The sequence below is a fragment of the Citrus clementina genome, unplaced genomic scaffold (genome assembly GCF_000493195.1).
Source record: "Citrus clementina cultivar Clemenules unplaced genomic scaffold, Citrus_clementina_v1.0 scaffold_9, whole genome shotgun sequence".
In the NCBI taxonomy this organism is placed as follows: Eukaryota; Viridiplantae; Streptophyta; class Magnoliopsida; order Sapindales; family Rutaceae; genus Citrus; species Citrus x clementina.
In genome coordinates, this window is record NW_006261964.1 from 9,084,595 (window position 1) to 9,092,993 (window position 8,399).

Below are 8,399 nucleotides of genomic sequence, written 5' to 3' on the forward strand. Positions count from 1 at the left end.
CGCGTGGTCAAACTGTGGACTGTTGACTGATGACGTGGCGCAATCCTGAGTGTCCAAACTGTTTTTAATCCGATGGCCATGATTTACTCCATGTATCTATAAAAAGGGGGCCTCCCCCCCCCTAATTTGATATCTCTGAATCCATTTTTGGGATCCATTTTCTGTAATTTCTTCTCCATCTTGTATTTTCTTCATATTTTAATAAATTCCCATTTTACCCCTAGTTCAATTATGAGTGGCTAATTTTCTTTCAAGCTTGGGTTGAAGGTGAAGTCTCAACATGTGTCATGGGCTTTATTTGGTAAATTTATTTTCTCTTCCCCTCTAGTTTTTGTGGATGTTTTGACTTCTCGTCGACAAATAATACTAATCTTGTCTAGTACCGCCTTGGTTTCACCGGCCCTCTAGTATAAGGTTATTATTATTTGGCACGATAAGCCCTTAGCACCATATTGATTAGAGCGTGGTTCATGAGGTGTGGATTCCCCCCTCATGATTTAATTGGCATTAATACGGATTATTTAGCCCATGATGCATGTTGATACGGATCCAGATACCCAAGTACGTCATTTCAATAGAATTATCTTCAATTTATTCTCGCCATTGCAAATCCAATTTTAGAATTTATTCTCGTCATTTTAATTTAAGTTTTAGCATATACCAAATCATTTCCACCATAAATCTAACAACCCATTCACAAAATTAATTCTATACACAATTAAAATCCACCTCCTCGTGGGATCGACACTCGTCACCATAGATCTATACTACAATAGATTCGTGCGCTTGCGAGTACATTAAAATTTGCACAACACGTATTATTCAAACCCTGGAGGATATGTTACGAGCTTGTATTTTGGAGTTTAGGGGTAGTTGGGACATTTATTTACCCTTGATGGAGTTTGCTTATAATAATAGTTATCAAGCTAGTATCGAGATGGCACCTTATGAGGCCTTGTATGGAAGGAAATGCAGAACTCCCGTATGTTGGGATGAGGTTGGAGAGCGGAAACTTTTTGGTCCCGAATTGGTTCAAAATACTAGTGAGAAGATACAGCTTATTCGGGAAAGATTAAAGGCAGCCCAGAGCAGACAAAAGAGCTATGCAGATAAGCGTAGGCGGGAACTTGAGTTTGAAGTAGGTGATAAGGTTTTCATACGGATATCTCCTTGGAAAGGGGTACTTCGATTTGGTAAGCGCGGGAAGTTGAGTCCACGTTACATTGGACCATATGAGATTGTGGAGCGTATTGGTCCGTTGGCATATCGATTAGCTCTACCACCTGAGTTATCCAGAATCCACGATGTCTTTCATATTTCGATGCTCCGGAAGTATGTGTATGATCCTAGTCATGTGTTGTCGAGACAACCAATTGAGTTGAAAGAAGACTTGAGTTATGAAGAAGAGCCCGTGGAAATTCTAGAACAGAAGCACTAAGTTTTGCGCTCAAGAACCATTCCGCTAGTAAAAGTGTTGTGGAGGAATCACACAAGAGAAGAGGCTACTTGGGAACGCGAAGACTTAATGCGAGCTCAATACCCTCACTTGTCCTCAACAGATGTGTAAATTTCGAGGACGAAATTTTTATAAAGGGGGAGGATTGTAACATATGCACTCCGATTTTCTTAATTAAGTGAGTGATTTAATTTTCCTCTTCGCTATTAATTTTTTTATTTCGTCACGACATTTTATCGAGAATAATTGAGCGCGATTACACGCGCCGATGGCCGGATTTTATTTTCATCACGGGTCCGAATTGAGCTTAATTTGTATTAAGCTTAAAAAAAAAAAGAGGGGCAGAATTGTATAACTGGAAAAGGGGGGAAACGAGTTTGTATTTTTGAGAGAGAATACCCGAGAGAGAGGGAGAGAGAGAGAGAGAGAGAGAGAGAGAGAGAGAGAGAGCTGGACTGTTAACCCGAAAACCCGACCCGATTCCGCGATATTGACCCGACGAGTTCTCCCGTTTCCGGCCACCTTACCGGCCGTGCTTGGTACCGATCTGAAGCTTGGAAGCTGACCGTCGTATCCCCGTGGTCCTCGTCGCCGGAAACTGGCCAGAACGTCGGCGATTGGAGCTCGAAAGTCGCGGCCAAGATCCTTTTTCGTCGCCGTTGATTCCGCCGGGTTTGTGACGCGCCACCACTTGGAACTGGTTCCTCACATCTTCAGCAACAATTTCCGACCAACCACGATCACCAGGGAGGCCGAAAAACCGCCGAACGATCACCGGAAACTTGCGGATCTTTAGAGCTTCGATTCGCCGCCGGTAGCGCGCGTGGCGACTCACGGCCACCACCATTGCACTCACCGAGGTCGGAACTAGCAGACCTAAGCTCCCCGTCATCGTTGACTGAAGTCCGGTCATCGTTGACCGACAGGGGCAATTCGGTAAATTCATGAAACTTTGGGGTGAATTTGTAATTTTATGTAATCAGTGGACATTTCGGTAATTTTATGCCCTGAGGGTAATTTTGTAATTTCGGACAATGTGATTAATTTATGTAATCTGAATTGAGGACAATATGGTAATTGACGAATATGAGGATAATTTGGTAAAATAATGAAGTTTGAGGATAAGTTGGTAAAATATTGATGTTGGGGGTATTTTGGTAATTTTACTCATGTGGGAATAGTTTATCGTTAATAGGATTCGAGATTTATTATATTAAATTGGTTGTATTTCTATTTACGGAGAATAATTATAGTGTTTCCGTGATTAGGAGGATCCGCATCCGCGAACGAGAATCAACCCGCGGACGTTGTTGATACCGAGTCTAGACATCATCATTAGGAGGATCCGCATCCGCGAACGAGAATCAACCCGCGGACGTTGTTGATACCGAGTCTAGACATCATCACTGTGAGTGGAATATACAAAACCTATTTTCATAGTATATGCTGATTTTATGATAAGTATTTAATGCTTCGATTAAATGATTTTCAGGTAAATTAATTTTTATCTATGTGTTGGTCTTTATTGTTATTGAGAATGAGTTTGATTAATGATTTTATTAGCGTTTTTGAGTAAAGGCATGATATTAGAATTGAGCAGATTTTGAGATATGTTGAATAGAAAGAAAATGAGATTTCATATGAGATTCTATGTTTATGTATATGTTATTTTTGAAATCATTAGACAGTACACTTCCCTCCAGATACAGAGAAACAGATAATATGAGATCAGAAAAGAGATACAGATAAGATGAGATAGAGGCCTTTGGGGCCCGTCGGGACACACATAGAGGCTTTGGGCCGTGTGTTCGAGCGTTTTTGCCTTTTGGGGGCTTATGCATGCACAGTACAGATATATGAGATATGAGATGAGATCATCCCCATCTATCCGTTGTAGCTCCGAGGCGTGACGTTACCCAGATAGTACGTCATTGCCCGTCCGTCGAGGTCCGGATATGATCAAATTATTCCCTGGGTACTTGTTTGATGACAGTTTTTAGTATTCAGTATTTGATATGATGAGTATTATATGATTCCATCGATTTTATGCAAATATATGTATTATAGTGTTTCAATGAACTGATTTGCATTAAATGAGTTTGAGCAAGTTCTTATGATATTTTGAGAAATTGATTTATGAAATTGATTTGAGGAAGTGATTTGAGAAAGATTAAATGATTTTAAATAAATTTATTAAATTGTCAGCAACTACTATCCACTCACTGAGCTCACTGAGTTTTATACTCACCCCTCTTTTATTCTATTTCCCCCCCCACAGGAGATTTACAGGTACATCAGTCAACCCAGTAGCGAACGTTAGTGTGATATTGTGGCCACGTGATGGTGCTAGGAGTCGTGGATTTAATTATTATTATATTTGAGATTTTTTGCGAGCTGTGTTTATTTATTATTTTATGTTATTAAGGATAATCGATGTATTTTGATATGAGGATGATTTGGATGATGTTTGATATATTGATTTGAGAAGTTGGTTATGGAGGATGGTTGGATATTAAATTATTTGGGAGTGTTGCTTTATAATTTGCAGGATTGGATATGTTTTATTTATAAGGGAGACTCTGCCGAAATTTTTATAGAATAGTTTCGATTTTACGAGTTTAGATAGACTCGCCCTGGGGAGTTGCGGGGCGGGTCGTTTCATGAACCTCCAAAACCTTTGTCTGGTCAAGAAATTTTAAAACTGGTAGATGGTATTAACTATAAGAGTGGTAAGCATAAAGGCAGTAAGCAAAAGCATGATGATTGTGATGATGATATTGACAAATTATTCAAAAGAAAATCAATTTTTTTTATTTAGAGTATTGGCAACATTTATTAGTTCACCATGTGTTAGATGTGATGCACATTGAGAAAAATATTTGTGAGAGCATCTATGGCACATTACTTCATCAACCTGGAAAGACGAAAGATGGGGTCAAGGCTATAAGAGATCTAATTGAATTACAGATTAAGGGCAAATTAATTCCTAGTGAAAATGATAAAAATTCCATACTTGCAACACTTTACACCTTGAGTAAAAAAGAGAAAAAAATGTTCTGTCAAACTTTGTTTGAAACCAAAGTTCCAAAAGGCTATTCTTCCAACTTCATGAGTCTTGTAAACTTGGATGATTGTCGACTTCAAGGTCTTAAATCTCATGACTACCACACTTTGATGCAACAGTTGCTACCCTTAGCAATCCATGGTTGTTTGCCAGAAAATGTTAGAAAATCTATCATTAGGATGTGTTTTTACTTCAATACATTGTGTAGTAAGGTGCTAGAAATAGAATCTCTTGACAAACTGGAAAAACAACATTATGTCACTATGTGCTTATTTGAGCAATTCTTCCAACCTTCTTTTTTTGACATAATGGTCCACTTGACGGTGCATCTTGTTGACCAAGTTCGATTATGTGGACCGGTTCACCTTTGCTGGATGTATCTGTTTGAGCGAAACATGAAATTGCTAAAGGGCTATATTCGTAACCATTGTTGCCCTGAGGGATGCATTGCCGAGTGTTATGTGGCAGAAGAAGCACTTGAATTTTGTACTGAATATTTGTCCAATAATGATTTCATTGGACTGCCACCTAGTTGCTTGGTAGATTATACAATTGAAAAGCCCTTAGGAGGCGGAGAGGCTATGGTGGTTGATGCTTCATTGTTGCAGCAAGCACATCTTTGTGTTTTGGAAAACACCATTGAGTGTGAAACTTATATCAAGTAAGTTTATTATAATCGGTGACTGTTCTTGTTGAAAACTAATTTAACTTATAGCAAATTTAAAACAACTGACATTTTCATAATCATATTGTAGGGAGCATAAATTGTACTTGCAAACAAAATACCCAAAGCAATCAAAACGTTGCCACTAGTTAGAAATTGAGCATGTTCATACCTTTACTGATTGGTTACAACATAAGGTTTGAACTAGCATTGTTTCATTTATTTTTAAAATTTATAAGTGTTTATTTTATTGTAGGTAGCAAATGATATTACAATTGGTATACATGTACCAGAAACAGTAAAGTGGTTGGCCAACAAACCTAGCTCTACTATTATAGCATATTCAGGGTATTTTATCAATGGTTTCAAATTTACAACTAAGGACCATGATAATAATCATGTTACACAAAATAGTGGAGTCAACGTTTCAGCAACAACATTACAAGTTTCAAGTTCGAAGGATAAAAATCCACACACTGGTGTAATGGAGTATTATGGGGTCCTTGTTGAGATTTGGGAGCTTGAATATCTCATGGCCAAGAGAGTTGTTTTTAAGTGTGATTGAGTAGATAGTAGGTGGGTTAAGATTGATGATTGAGGGTTCACTATCGTTGATCTTAATCGTGTTGGTCATAAGTCTGATTGTTTCATTTTAGCTTCACATGCAAAGCAAGTATTTTATATGAAAGATCAAGTAGATCCAAAAAAATCAATTGTTTGTTCAGTGGGTCAAAGAGTCAATAAATCAATAGGTTATGATGGGAATGTTGACATGGTCATACACGAACCTTTATCTAAAGAATATCCATCTCCGAACATAGATATGGATCAAGATGATGTTGGAATTTATGATAGATCTGATTGTGATGATGTCCCTATTGATAATGACTCAGCAGAGGAATGAAAGGTAGTTTATTCTGCAAGTTTCTTAACTTTGTTCTGCTTTTTACATATATGTTTACGTTGACTACTTGTGTTTTCTGCAATCTGTTTTGATTAAATTTTATTGAGTGTTATAGTCATTGTATGCTTTCATATTCAGAGGAGTTAGGATGTATCATGCAACAAAGCAAAAAACAAAGTTGAATTTGAAATGGATGTTAGTCCAAGTAAGGATATAAGTGATATGTTCATTTTGCTTAAGTAGCTTTTGGTATAATATAATTGATACTAAAACTAATTTCATAAATTTATAGTGCCCTTAGCAATTAAGCAATTTTGAATGTAGGTATTTTGTTATGAAGTACATGCAAGACATTGTGCAAAATCCGAACATATTAAAGAAAAATGTAAGTTTCAAACCTCTGCTTCATTAGTTATTTTAATTATGAACATTTTGTTTATATAATAATTTTCTTTCTCATTTTCTTGTAATTGAAGTTCAAGGGGATGACAGAGTACATAGATGAGGATATTTTAAAGGTTCGTGATGAGTGGGCTGCATATGTGGCTAACTTAATCACTAGTTTAAGAAAATAAGTAAGTATCACGTGTTTGTTTGTGTTTTATAATTAAAGGTTCATGAATAATGAGCCTGTGTTGGTTTGATTTTGTTGGGATGTGCCTATGCCTGTACTGCAATGTGCCTGTGTTGGTTTGATTTTGTTCAGATTAATCATAAGACTGATTGCCTCTTTTTGCTACTGCTACTCAAGCAATTGAAGATAGTGTGCCTGTACTGCAATGTGCCTGTGTTGGTTTGATTTTGTTGGGATTAATCATAAGTCTGATTGCCTCTCATTGCTACTACTACTCAGCCAATTGAAGATAGCAATGCTGCTGCTGCCTTTTCTTTTGCTGCATTTGCCTCCAATGTTTTGTGGCTACTCAGGCCGAGGGATATACCAATGTTGTTGCTGCTGCTTCTTATTCTAGTCTATTTGCCTTATTAACTGCTATTAAAGTTGTTGCCAAAACAAGATTTTTCTTTGTTTCGAAATTAACTGTGGTTTTTGCTAATATTATGCCAATCAAGTTATATTTCATGAATTCAGTTGTTGAACAATTTGGTGAATTGTATGTTGATTGTTAAATGTAGAATGGAGCTTGATGGCATTTGTTAAATGAAGATTGTTGGGTTTTGAATCCAATATTTTGTTCCATAACTATTGTCGAAAATTGTTGTTTAATGGCTTTAATTTTAGGCTATTGGTAATTGTAATAATGAAAATTTTTAATTTTTTAAGATTTTCAAAATCTATTGACACCAATTTAGCATATACAAATATTAATATTTTTAAATCACAACACAAATGATAGTAGCGCATCAAAACATACTTCATACCATAGAATCACTATTTGCGTAACTGTATAGAATCACAATTATTTTGATATTATCGAATCACAAATTGTTTGACACTGTAACATCAAAGCGTTGGTGGTGTTTTAACTGTAAGCATTTCTTTGATACTAAGGTGTCATGGAATTGTTGATACAAAAAATATGTGTCAGAAAATTTCTTGCACCGTGATCAGTGATACTAAACTCAGTGTCACTAAAAACCGTTACTGATACCGAAATAGTATCAGAGAAGGCCGTTTTTCTACTAGTGCTATATGCGTTGTTAAGGACTTTGAATTTGATGAAATTGTATTTTACTGTTGGAATTGGCTACTTTTTGCTTTGGATCCTGATGGTGTAAATTTGCACATTTAGCTTGTTTTTAGGTTGATATTTCTTGTATGCTTGACCAAACCAACTGGAATGGTTTTTTTATGTTGCTACATTTGGTTTCTATGTTGATGAAATTTGACAGTTCATTAGTGCAATCAGTGTTTAGTCTTGTGTTGCTGGAAATGAATTGATACCGATTCTCGTTTTTTCACTTGGAAACTTCTTTTTCCTAATGCCTAGGAACAAACCAATCTATTGGACATAATTTTTTTTTTTTATTAGAAAGAAAGTTTTACCAAACGAGCATTTGTTATTCTAAAGTGAAACTTTTCCATCGAGAGAGAGCTAGGCCTGCGAGAAAGGCCTACGAGAAATATTGATCATTTGGTACTTCTGAAACAGTAAAAAATGCCATAAGATTTAAAAGTTCATAACTCATAAGCATATTGATGTAATAACCTTACATGAAATTAACTAAACACTAAATTTCAGAAACGTAACTCTAGAAAAATATATTCATTATTTGTTTTTATATCATTCAGACAACTGACTACACATAATATCCAAGCCTTCAATAATTTTATCTTCAATGCAGAGAGCAA

General features: G+C 36.4%; 1 pseudogene; it reads left to right on the forward strand.

Annotated features, from left to right (window-relative positions):
- The first annotated feature begins 937 nt into the window (after window positions 1-937).
- On the forward strand, window positions 938-1,567 carry LOC112098948 (annotated as a pseudogene).
- Window positions 1,568-8,399: the final 6,832 nt, after the last annotated feature.